At 38.0% G+C, this 13,335-nt stretch overlaps 1 long non-coding RNA gene across 1 annotated transcript in view; it reads right to left on the bottom strand.

The window, feature by feature from the left end:
• The window catches only part of LOC102149631 (uncharacterized), a 75,375-nt gene that overhangs the window by 34,722 nt on the left and 27,318 nt on the right, over positions 1–13,335 (bottom strand). Inside the window, exon 3 of the long non-coding RNA XR_001377473.3 lies at positions 8,825–8,907. This is a non-coding gene — a long non-coding RNA (uncharacterized lncRNA). The remainder of the gene's footprint in view (positions 1–8,824; positions 8,908–13,335) is intronic.

Here is a 13,335-nt window from a genome sequence, read left to right as displayed (position 1 = left end):
TTTTTGCCTTTACCAGTGATTTTATCGCCTCTGTTCTTTTTTTTTTTTTTTTTTTTTGATAATTTTCTTATCCCTATTTGTGGTCTTCTTTTTCCCACTTAAATAAGTCCCTTCAGCATTTCTTGTACAACTGGTTTCTTGGTGATAAACTCCTCTAATTTTTGCTTGTCTAGGAAACTGTTTATCTCTCCTGCCATTCTGAATGATAATCTCACTGGGCAAAGTATTCTTGGCTGTAGGTTTTTTTCCTTTCAGCCCTTTAAATAAGTAATGCCACTCTCTTCTAGCCTGTAGAGTTTTAGCTGAGAAGTCTGCCAATAGCCTTATGGGCTTTCCTTTGTATGTCACTTGTTGCCATTCTCTTGCTGCTTTTAGGATTCTCTCTTTATCTTTAATTTTGGACATTTTAATTATAATGTGTCTTGGTGTGGGCCTTTTTTGGTTTATCTTTTCTGGTGCTCTCTGTTCTTCCTGTATATGTCTGTTTCCTTCCTTAGGTTAGGAAGCTTTTCAGCTACTATTTCTTCAGATAGATTCTCTGCCCCTTTGTCTCTCTCTTCTCCTTCTGGGACACCTATAGGATGAATGTTAGTGTGCTTGATATTGTCCCAGAGTTCCCTTAGACTGTTCTCATTCTTTTAATTCTTTTACCTTTTATCTGTTCAGGCTGGGTGATTTCCTCTAGTCTTTTGTCCAATTTGCTGGTCCATTCTTCTGTATCATCTACTCTGCTATTGAGTCCCTCTAATGAATTTTTCATTTCTAGTATTGTATTCTTCATTTCTGATTGGTTCTTTTTTATATTTTCCATTTCTTTGTTGATGATCTGTGTTCATCCAATCTTCTCCCAATATCAGTGAGCATCTTTATGAGTTTTTGTTTTAACTCTTTGTCAGGTAGATTGCTTATTTCTATTTCATTTAGTTGTTTTTCTGGGGTTTGTCCTGTTCTCTTGTTTGGACTGTATTCCTTTGTCTCCTCATTATGGCTCTTTCTCTGTGCTTATATCTACATATTAGGTGAGTCACCTATGTCTCCTGATCTTGGAGAATTGGCCTTATGTAAGAGATGCCTTTTGAGGGCCCACAGTGTACTTCCCTCTTGTCACCAGTCCAAGTGATCCAGGAGTGACCCCTGTGTGGGCTACTTGTGTCCTTCTGCTGTGGCAGTGTTGCTTTTACTGCAGGTACCCAGGGAGTCTAGGCTTTCCCTCCCTGGCTGGCTGTTTGTAAATTGGGTTTGGGGAGCCCCAACATCATTGGCAACAAGGTCTAACAGCACACTCCTGTTTCAGTTTTCCCATTAATTGACTAGGCACCCAGTGTATCTTGTTACGAGGCTCAGTGGCTTACAGTTGCTGTAGGCCTGAGGTTTGCAAGGCTGTTGTCAGTGTTCTTAGAATTGCAGCTGAGTGGGGCTGGCCCTAGGCATGAGAGCACCCAATTGTTTCAGGCTTTGGAAGCTGGGGAAAATCCCCTTTGTGGCTGTTTGTGAAGCACAGGTTTTCTGCCACTGATAAGCCCCACCACCCACAGAACCACACACACCATCAACACAGTCCTGGTCCATGCACACTTCTTTATCCCCTGGAGCATACTTAGTTGCCCCACTGCAGAGGCCCCCACCTTTCCACCAACAACCCCACAGTTCACCTGGTCCTCACATATGCCCTGTCCCACAGAGGCAGACATGTTAACCTGACTGTAGAGGATCAAGGCACCCAGTCTATACAGGTCAACAAATAGCCTGAGGGCTTGCTGCTGGGTGGGGCCAGACCCTAGGGTGGGCTGCCTGCCCTGGCTGAGCTGGATTAAATCTGCGCCCTAGTGGGTGTGGCAGATGCCTGGGCTAACAGGCCAGGGGAAGAACTCCAATGGTGTCTGCCAGTAGCTATGTCAGAATGCCTGTACTAGGTCACTACAAGGGCTACCACCAATGTCTCAGTCTCTGGAGAGGTCTCACCTCTCACCGAGATGCACCCAGAACTTACTAGGTGAGTCTGTTTTCACCAAAGGACTGTGCACCCTTCTTTCTGGTGACTTTAGGTTGCCCTCTGAGATCGGTGGATTTGTGCATGGGCACTTTAAGAGCTGGCTTTATTCTCCTTATGTTGACAGCTTTTCTGGGGGTATTCCCCATTGCAGTTAATAGCCAGTGAAGCCAGAGAGTAGGACACTCATCTCGGTTGTGCTGAAACTAAAGGATGCTTATAGCAGTAATGTGCCCCCACTAAGGTCCGCACTTCTCCAAGGAGTGCTGTGTACTTTAGGGTTGCTCCTAGGCAGCTGGCTGTGAAGCTCTGTGGCTGGCAAAGGTAGCTGTTTTTCTCTCTAGAAGGAATTTCTGCCTCTTCCGCCTCAGTCAGGACTGTCCCTTGTTGTGGGGGTTCTTTTTATCCAGTTTTCAATTCTCTCTCCAGGGTAATTTTTCCAAGAACAGTGGCAATCTGGTTGTGTTCATGGGAAGAGGTGAGTTCAGGGTCCACCTACACTGCCATCTTGACAAGATCTCCTAGATTTTGCTTCTAAAAACAGAATATGCCAAAGTGATGCAATATCACTTCCATGATCAGATTATCAAAGACTGTGACCCACCATCTTTTCTCATTCAGCTGTACCATTTTGCATGCCCATCAGCAATGTATGAAAGTTCCATTTTCTCCACAGCCTCTCCAACAGGTGAATGGATAAACACATTGTGGTACGTTATATAATGGAAGATTAATCAGAAATAAAAAAGAATGAATTATTAATATATGCAACAACATGGATGAATTTCAAAGGCACTGTTTCCAGGTGAAAGAAGTCAGCCTCAAAAAGTTACAGACTCTATGACATCATTTATATGGCAATCTCAAAAAGAAAACTATAGGGACAGAGAATAGATTAGTAGTTGCCAGAGCTTAGGTAGGGAAAGAGTACAAATAACATGAAGAAGATTCTTAGGGTGATGAAATGGTTCTATACCCTGATTGTAGTGGTAGTTACAGAATCTACACATGCGTTAAAATTCATAAAACTGCATAGCAAAACAAAGTCAATATTGTTGTATGTTAATTTATGAAATAAATTTTTTAATTAAAAAAAATTATGGTCATTGTCTCAAAAAGATCATAGGCAAGAAGATGTTGAAGAGTAGTACCTAAAACACTGGTAGAATGCTTTCTACCAAGTTGGTGCTAAAAATACTAATCAAGTGGAATTATATTATACATGCCTCTAACTTAAACAAAATCACTTATTTCTACTTTGCTAAGAAAGAGAGAATTTTCATGCTTTTCTTCTTTATACCAGGGATCTTCCTCGTCTTACCCCTACTTTCTCCACCTTCTTTAAACTAGACACTAGTTTCCATTACTCCCAATGGAAAATCCCATCAGAAATACAAAGAAAAATAAAATAAGTTAATTATTGGCTTGGGAACATCAAGAACTCAAGGTCATCAACCAGGAAATTTCTGGGATAATTTAGCTAAACTGAAATTTCATCTTACCCCACTAGTGTACCCACCACCATCATAACTACACTCCTGCCCCTTCCGTGCCTCTCCTCAAGTAAGGAAATTTCTCTGTATTGGCCTGTTATAGTCTCTACATTCTACATCTCAGCTCTCAATCTATAGGTGGAAGAATTAGGCTACCTTTTAAATACTTATAAAAATTTCCCCTTGGCTTTAATTTGGTTCTCTTTTTCTTCTTCTTTTTGTCTTTTGTTTTTTCTTTTTTGGTTGGAACGCAAAAAAGAATTTGCCCTAGAAATGACGATGCTTTGCTTTACCTGAATAGCCAGGAAAAAGAAAAGAGAAAGCCTAACTGTTTTTCACAGGTTCTAAAAACCCAACCAAACTCCTCAAGAAATTTTATTTTTCCTATACAAGTATACTATTCCAATTTCTTACCTCCTGCTTATTTCTCAACCTCTGCAATTTGGTTTCTACCTTCATCACTTCACCAAAAGAGATCTTGTTAAAGTCACTAATTCCTTCCATGTTACAAAATCTGTAGACATGTTTCAGTCCTCATCTACTATCATACCTATTAGTAATCATCTCTTCTTTTGAAATTACCACAACCACTTGGTTTTACTCCTCTATCTCTGGTCTCTCCTGTATCCTTCTTTGCAGACTCATCTTCATACACCCAGCTATCAAACATTAGAGTTCCAAAAGCATGGGCAGTAAACAACCTTTTATCTCATGTCTTGTGCTTTTCTGAGACAATCACATCTACATCCAAAGCTTTAATCACTATATATATTATAATCACCCCCCATATTTATAATCTCTAGTCCAGGACTATTCTCTGAGCTTTACATCTTTATTTTCAATTTCTTATCCTAAATCTGTATTTGGAAGTCTCAAACTCAACATATTCAAATTCAGCATATATAAAAACAAAAGTATTGATTTTTCCCCTAAAATATGATTCTACCTCTGTTTCCCCTATCTCTGACTCTTACAGAACTAAGGGTTCTATCCGAACCTTCCTCACGTCATTACTCATATGCAGTCCATGACAAAGTCCCATTGATTTAACTTCTAACTCAAATCCATTGACTTTTTGCCCTCTGGATTACTACTAGTCTACTCTAAGAATCACCATCTTTCACCTGGACCACTGTAGTAGCCTCCTAGCTGATCTCCCTGCATTCGTCTGGCCTTTCTCTAATCTGTTCTCTGTCCTGCAGACAGTGTGATCTTTTCAAAATGCAAATGTAGTTATTTTCTACCCACCATTCTCAGCCATCCTTATCCCATCTAGCTGAGTCCAAGATTGCCAATAGACACAAACTGGTTCAGGCAACTGCGACTGCATGTATGTGTGGGTGGGAGTAAAAGAGAAAGATCTACACAAGCAAGTTTGAGAATATGTCTGATTGTGAAGATTGAGAAGATGCCTAATCACATTTCAAAGCCTCCCAGAACATTTCTAGTCTTGTTCACCATTTGAAATCATTTATGCCTTTTCACAGGAAATGTCAAATTTCCCCTATGATAAAAATCTTCATAATTTTCCATTTTTATTTTACTCCCTTCATAGCACACAGAAGTCATATAACATGCATAAATTTCAGGGGGCTTTGCCTTTTAAGAGGCAGCATGGTGGAGCAGAAAGAGCTTGGATTAGGGAATCAAACAGCTGTGGATTTAAATCACAGCTCTGCAACTTGTTATTATTATTTGAGCTCAATTTCTTATTTTAAATGAGAATCTCTCATAGTTTTGGAGGGTTTTTTTTTTAGACTTTGGTGAGCTCATCTATGCAAAGATTCTAACATATCATCTGACATGCAGTAGGTGGCCAGTGAATGTTTGTTCTTTTCTACCAGGATGGGTGGTGCCAAAATAGTCCAGTCCAAAGAAAATTCTAAGATCATTGGCAAAATTTCTCTATAGCCTAACTTTGCTTCACAGACAACTGGAAGTGAGTGTTGAGTTGAAATTTCATTTTTGTTGATTCATTTTAGCTAACATATATTGAGCACTTCCTATATGCTAGGCTTCATGATATGCAATTTACATTCGTTATTTAATCACCACCAATTCCCTGTGATGTATCATACTATGCCATTTTATACCTAAAAAGTGCCAGAGCTCAAACTGAACTCAGATCAATTGACTCTGGAACTTGTGATTCTATCTACAGGATTTTGACCTCTTTCACTGAGAGACTCAATCCAAAAAACTCAGAGGAGAACTGCTGCCTTTGATCACCTAAGTTTCATCAGGGACCTACGGAACCCTTCATTTCATTTTGCTAAAGCCCAGAGCCAGGAACTCAACCATATGAACTTCTTTACATGAAGCAATTTCACTTCATTACATTACAGGGCAATTCTAAGATTAGAGAACTAAAATGCACTTTATTTTTCCATGTTTGATATGACCCAAGTAATCTTTCTGGAATTACAGCATTTAATACCTCTTTTTGGCAGTATTAAATACCAATACCCTAAAGGATTATCCATCCAGTGTTAAAGATAGGAATTTGGCAAGGAGAGAGAATTTTAATTGTGATCTTTATAGGATCAAGAATAGTTTAGGGATCTGATTTTGACAGCATTGTGTATGAAAGCATGTAAGTCTCTATCTTTAACAATACTGATAAGTTTTTAAGCAAACTATCTCTGAAAGGAAAGTTTGAACCCAAGAGAATATTCTAAACGTACAGAGACTTTGCACCCGGAATAGTTATGCAACATGATATGCACTAAATTCATATATAAGGAAACATTTATTTTTCCCTAAGGCTAAGAGTTGAAATTTATCCCATAAGGGAGTTCTATGGCAGTACCCAAAGAAAAACACATGTCTGTCTGAAAGCCCACAAAGAAATCCATAGGAAAATATGAGAGATGTGTTTGGAACCTTAGTTCACAAATCTGACTGCATTTCCTAGTACTGATGGAAGTTTGGATTCAAGAACCAATGTGAAAACCACAGAGTCCCTATAATAAATACAGTCATTGCTTTGCTTTGTTGGTTCCTGCTAACCCTTAACTGCATTTCTGTGAAATCTAATAAATATAATGGAATCTACTAATGTTTTGTGTAAGTATATCCTAGATAATCTGAGGGCAATGACTTTTGCTGACTGACAAGTCTCAGCTTGGCTTTGACTACATCATTTTATCATTTGAAATAGTGAAGATATTCTAAAGTATACTACTCTTGTACAGTGCTGAGTAGATGGTAGGTGCTCAATGGAATATTGATCAGTTGACCAATATCTCTTAGAGTGCTAATGTTTTTAAGAGGGTGGTGCTTAGGTAATAAACTTCTCTGTTTCTCTTTTTTATATTCTCAAATGGTCGAACACCTTTCATCTTCAGAACAACTTGTAGTCAAAGTATCAACAAATCCATTTTAAAAAGACAATTAAGAGCACATAAAATGTCAAGAGTGATGGACTTAAAGAAAAGAGTCATTATTTTTAAAAAACATTCATTACACTGAAACTTTTTAATAAAATATCTCTGCAGATAATTTTGAGATAATTAGAAATGGTAAGGAGAGTTAGACAGGGATGCCTACATCAATTTCTACCTAATAGAAGGGTCCATCTTCACAAAATAAGATAACCTTGCATTGATGTGGCAGATACATCCTAAGGTGATTTCAATTAGGCATTGCCTTATACAATCCTTTCCCCTTCAGTGTGGGAGGAATCTCTGACTTGCTTCTAATCAATAGAAAATGGCAACGCTGATAGGATGTCAGTTCTTGATTTGGTTATATTATATAGCAAAAGTAATGGGATATTGCTATTCCCATGATTACCCTATGTTATTGTATTCATTGTCTAGGGCTGCCATAACAAAACCCACAAATTTGGTGGCTCAAACAAGCAGAAATTTATCCTCTCACAGTTCTGGAGGCTAGAAGTCTGCAAACAAGGTGTCTGTAGGTCTACGCCCTCTCTGAAGGCTCTAGGGGAGGAATTTTTCCTTGCCTCTTCTAGCTGCTGGTATTCCTTAGCGTTCTTTGGCTTGTAGCAGCCTAACTGTAATCTCTGGCTCTGTTGTCATTTGACCATCTTCCCTCTGTGTGTCTATGTGCCTCTATTTTCTTATAAGGATACCAGTCATTAGAGTAGGGCCTACTTAACTCCAGTATGACCTCATCTTAACTTGACTAATTATGTCTGCAAAGACCCTGTTTCTAAATACGGGCAAATTGTGAGGATCCAGGTAGATATGAATTTTGGGGGATACCATTCAACTCAGTGCAGTTACGTAAAACTTCATGTTAGCAGACAGGAGGAAGAGATTATTCTTTGTTGGCTTGAAGAAGTAAGCTTCCAGGTTTTGAGATGGCTTCTTAGGGAGCCAAAGAGCAAGAAATGGCAGGCAACCTCTCGGAGCTGAGAGTCACCTGCTCTCAGCTGACAGCCAACAAGAAAATGGGGACCTCCATTCTGCAACCAGAAGAAAATGAATTTTGCCACCATAACTTGGAAGAAGACCAAGCCCCAGAAACGAAAGTACCCACTGACACCTGGATTACAGTTTTGTGAGACCCTGAGCAGAAGACCCAGCTAAACCATGCTGAGACTCTTAACTCATGAAAAGCATGAGATAATAAATGTGCATTGTTATAAGCCACAAAATTTGTGGTACACAGCAATAGAAAACTAATACAATTGGCATAGTGCTTTAAAGGTTTCATTCACTGGACCTCATTTATACTTCCCAAAGCCCAATTCAAAGAGATTTCTTTCAGTTCTGAATTATATATACCACCAGCATTTCACTGTATTCACATAGATCATTGGGAATGACCTATAGAACATGAGTGTGCTTAGTAAAATCATAGAATTTTAGTACTCAGAAGAACCTCAAATGATACATTTTAATCCTCTCATTATACAAACAAAGAAAATGAGCCCTGGACATAGAAATTGACTCTTGATCACCAAGGTACCAAGTGGAAAAGGCAAACACAGATCCACAGGTCTCCTGGGATCCAGCCCAACATTTTTTCAATATTCTAGATCATCACCAACTTACTGGGATCCTTCGAAATCCCAAATGCCAAATAACAGAAAAGCTAAAAATAAATCACAGAGTTTTAGAAAATGCATATAAGTTATACAGCTTAATAAATGTCAATATTCACAATTAGCACTAATTTGCTCTCAGAAAAGTGCCAATCACATTGTAGCACTCAATAGATATTTGATAAATAAAAAAGTTAATGTCATGTTTTCATATTCAATGGCCATTATGAAACATAAAAGATATGAGCCCATCCCCACATGTCTTGATCTGAAGGCTGCACAGCCCGTGGGCAAAAGCCACGGCTATGATGTTGATGTCAGACCCACCTGAGTTTGAATGCGAGCGCTAACATTTATTCACTTGTAAAATTGGCAGATTTCTTCAAACTCTCAGCTCTCAGTTTTCTCATCTGCAAAATGAAGGTAATAACAATGACCTCCTATTGTTGTGTTTAGGTTCAAACAAAATAAATGTAAAATCCCTCGCATTTACAGAGTACTCAATAAATGTCACTCTATCGCCATTTGTTGACAAATTTGTTTTTAAATGAAGAACAGTTTTTCACTTAACTTCAGCTATTTCTCTGAACTACAACCTGTGTCAGAGGCATTTAATACAAATGTACTTTTAATTCTACATTAAAAGACATTTTCTTTGAAAGGAATTTTGTTGTAAGCACTTACTCTTTGGTTCTAACTACCCATCTTTTGTCCTCTCAATAAGCTCAGTAGAAAATAAAGGCATAAAAAGTCTAGGGAAGAAAAAAATTTCATTTGACTAGGCCTGAATTTATTGACACTTAGGAACCACACACAAAAAAGGAAAAAAGAGGAAGCAGCTTGAAGATTCTTAAATTAATCACTGACTAGGAGTTTACATAATTTAGAGGTAGTAATTCAAAACCTGTTTCAAATTAGATGAGAGCAGAAAAGTGATGTGGAAGTAGTTACTGTTAAATGGGAATTCTTCTGATTACACTATTTATCAGGTAGTATTTCAGATAATTAAATAGAGCTATGAGTAACATGAAAGATTATAGTTATGATTCTTTTTTGCACAGGTCTGTTGAGACTTAGAAATTATATGCAGGCAGAGTTGGAAAAATTCCAACACGGACCATTTTGAATTAGGCAACAGCTGGTGAAGAAGGTTTAGTTTAGGGACTGCCCTGACAGCTGGAGAAAAAGTGATATGTGGTCCATACTAAATGTCACATTAAAAATTAGCAGTAAAATAATTGCAAGTTAATTGGAAATGTACTGTCTTCATTTCAAAGCTTAAACAATCTTCCTTGGGGCCATTTTAAGACCATTTTAAAGTTCTTTAATCTCTGCTCAAGAGAATTTATTTTCAAGCAGGTGTGCCTTAAAGCTAAAAATGTAGACATGACTTAAAATCATTTCCATGAGTTGCAAGCACTTCCACATGTTTAAAAAAATAGTCATTTCAATGTTGCTTGAAACCCAGGAAAAGTCATGAAGAGAGGAAGCTGTGAAAACCTTAATCATGCAAATCTCATGACACAGGGCATGATGCAATGGGGGCTGGAGCCAGAAGGCTTGGTTTCAAGCCTCTATTCTGCTAATTACTAAGTAGGAGGTTTGGGGTAGAATTCATGCCCTTTTCTAACCTTAATTTTCTCATCCAAGTTGCGAATGATAACACCTACCTTCCAAACTACTGGGAGAAGAAAGTGATCTATATTTAGTACCTAGACAATAGGCCTATGGTTTCCAAATTGTGTGTTGAGGCACTCCAGGGCACTGCAGCACACTTACAGGGGCATCATGGGATTTTTTAAATTTTCAGGGGAAATACGCAAAATTTGAAATCTGTCAGCCACTGTGTGAACTAGTAGCTCAAGTAGTTCACAGATTCAACATTAGACCATACTACATTCCTGTCAATGACATCACATCTTTGTGATGCTGAGTTTTGGTTGTTGCTGGACAAAAAGCTAATAAGCATGAAAATCAAAGCAGAACAGGAAATGGGGGTGTTTTGTCAAATCTGATTTCAACACCTGAAGAGGTGCACGGTGCCCAAAAGTCCTACACATCTTTTTAGTAAGTAACTGTGGTTAAGACTAAAATTAAAATTTTTTTCTTTCAACTTTCAACAAATTTATTTTTTCTCAAGAAGCAGCTAAGTTGTTAGTATATAAATACATTTTAAGACGTTTGGACCTAATCACTCAATCAACGTCATAGTTAGTTATTTATTTTGGCCTACGAATCCATACAAAAACAACCAAGACACTGAGGGTGCCATAAATTGAAAACCTGAGGAACTTCTGCAGTAGGTACCCAGTAAATGTTCATTTCCTCTCAGACTTGATATTCTTTCACATGACTGAAACCTTTCTCTCAAAATCCAGATAAATTTAGTTCTGTTCTCATTAGTAATGGTCACCACTATTCTCAGCCTTTGCAATTTGATGGTACCATGTGATTACCTCTGGCCGGTGGGATTTGAAGGTTATGAACTCTCCATTCACGCTTCCCCTGTTGAGGCATCCTACTGAGGTGAGGAGAGAATGGAGCCTCAAGATCTAAGTAGCTTCAATTGTCCAGTTACTGTCTGGAAGATAAGTTTTCCTGGAGACTCATATGGACCCACTGAGTCAAGCCAATGAGATTTGGTGGTTTGTTTGTTATGAGGCAATGGCTTGTACTATCTTGACTAATACTCAAGCTTGTTTATTTCTATTGCCCTTCCCACCATTCTCCTAAATTTGGTTTTCTTACTCTTTTTGTGGCCAATTCTAAAAGATAATTAGGTAATACCTGGTACTATAGAAAATGTGACCATAACAATAGAAGCCTGGATGGTGGAAAACTCAAATAGTCACTAACAGCAACAACTAAAACAGCCTGATCATAGCGTGATTCCCTATATCACAAACTAGAATCAAGAGCACATTCATTCAGTCAACGTCAAGCTGTGGTTCGTAACATCTTAAGGGTTAAAAAGAAAATTGAAACATTTTAACAAGATGATTTCATTTAGTACAAGGACATATACAGTAAGATAAACCCACTTTTATACAAAATGTTGGAAGTGAGGATGTTCAATAACAAGTTATTTTCTGTATTCTTGGGAATTTGGCCTTATACCACAAAGGAGGAAGCAACTCAAACATGCACACATTTCCATGGTGGGGAAATTTCTGACTGGACTAGAGGGTATAGAAGTCAATTTTTCCAGTGGTTATAGAATGAGAGTAGGAAGATAATGTTTTAAAAGGAAAATTTAAATAAATTCCTCAATATCTCAGATATTAGAAAGAAGATGAGGCTGACTAGGAGGAAGTCAGGAAAAGAAAAAGAATTGCATCCATTGATTCATCAATTTTTTTAATATCTTAATATGCATTCCATAAATGCTACCAGGTAGCTGGGACTTGCTATCTAATTCTAAAGGGCTACTAACATAGCAAGGAGACAGGCTTAGAAAGGCATAATCACAACATAATTTGTCAATTACTAAAAAGAGCAATACTCTGGAAAATCACAGATTGACAAGAATAAGTTTGTCTGGAAGAATCAGTGATATTTTCCTCAAAAAGGAAACACTTAAGCTGGATCTTGAAAGAGGAATAGTATCAAGAACTCTGAAGTTTTGAGATTTTACCCTACTAGCAAACTAGCAAATTATCTTGCAACAGTTTCATGGATGCTGACAGAAGACATGAGATTCCTGAATCAAACAGAAAGGTCTTTATCATTCACAGCCATAACCACAGCCAGAGTATTAGCACTTTCTTATACCAGTTCACTGAGTCCTAGTTCCCATAGTGACCCAACAAGGGCCAGGTAACACTTGCACATACAGTGGGTTGCATCACAGGGGAGAAACCTTGAGCTTAGGAAGCCCAACTTTTTTATAACAGGCAATAAATATGCCTGCCCTTTGCTCCAGAGGAAGATACTTTTGATCTTGCAAGGCTGCTTGCCATACAAACATCCTGGAACAGATAATCCAGAACAAGGGCAGTGAGTGTCTTTGTCACAGGAAATGTAGAAATGTAAGAGATTCATGGAGAAGTGTCTCTCAATAAGCAGGAGTCCACCAAGATGCTAGATAATAATATCTTAGCAGAATATATAAAATATCTGAAAAGCTGGAGTATAGAATACCTTTCAAAGAATGAAGCAGTAGAAGGTATAGGCAGTGGGGAGGGTGTGTTGGGAAGAAGAAAATAAATTCATAGAATTATGTTGGAATTAGATTGTTGAGTAGAGGAAAAAATATAGAATATTAGTCTTTGTTCATCAATATTTATTCAGTGTTAGCCTCATGGTAGAAATTCATTATATTAATTGAATGAATGAATGAAAGATCTGCTTTGCCTTGTAAGCATAGGAAGCCATCATAATTTTAAACAAAGAGGCAAATGATCATATCTGGCACCAGTGTGACTAAAGCATTCTGCTGAAGGAGAACAATTTAGGTACTTTGCCTATAGTTAGTAGGCTTTTGCAATAAGATGGGTTAGAAGAGGTAAAGGTTTAAACTAAAAAAGAAGCATTGAGAATAGAGAGTAGTTGAATTAATTTAGAAGAACCAACAAAATAAGCCAGCAGTCAACTAGACGTGAAAGTGAGAGTTCAAAGATAAATATGAGTTATCCATCAGATTTAGGAGGGGAGAGTTGTTTAATAAATGGTGATGTCACTAAGTGAGATAGAAAATGCAAAAGAAGACGCAAGTAGGAGATAATGAGCTTGATGTTGGGTTTGTTTCATTTACATCTTAAGAGGATACAAGTGGCAATGTCCAGAAGGATTTCTGAAGCTTCAGAGAGAAGATGAACTGGCAGGGAGTGGTAGATATT

This window comes from Equus caballus, chromosome 9 (assembly GCF_041296265.1).
Source record: "Equus caballus isolate H_3958 breed thoroughbred chromosome 9, TB-T2T, whole genome shotgun sequence".
NCBI classification, from domain to species: Eukaryota; Metazoa; Chordata; class Mammalia; order Perissodactyla; family Equidae; genus Equus; species Equus caballus.
This window is presented reverse-complemented; position numbering and strand designations above follow the sequence as displayed.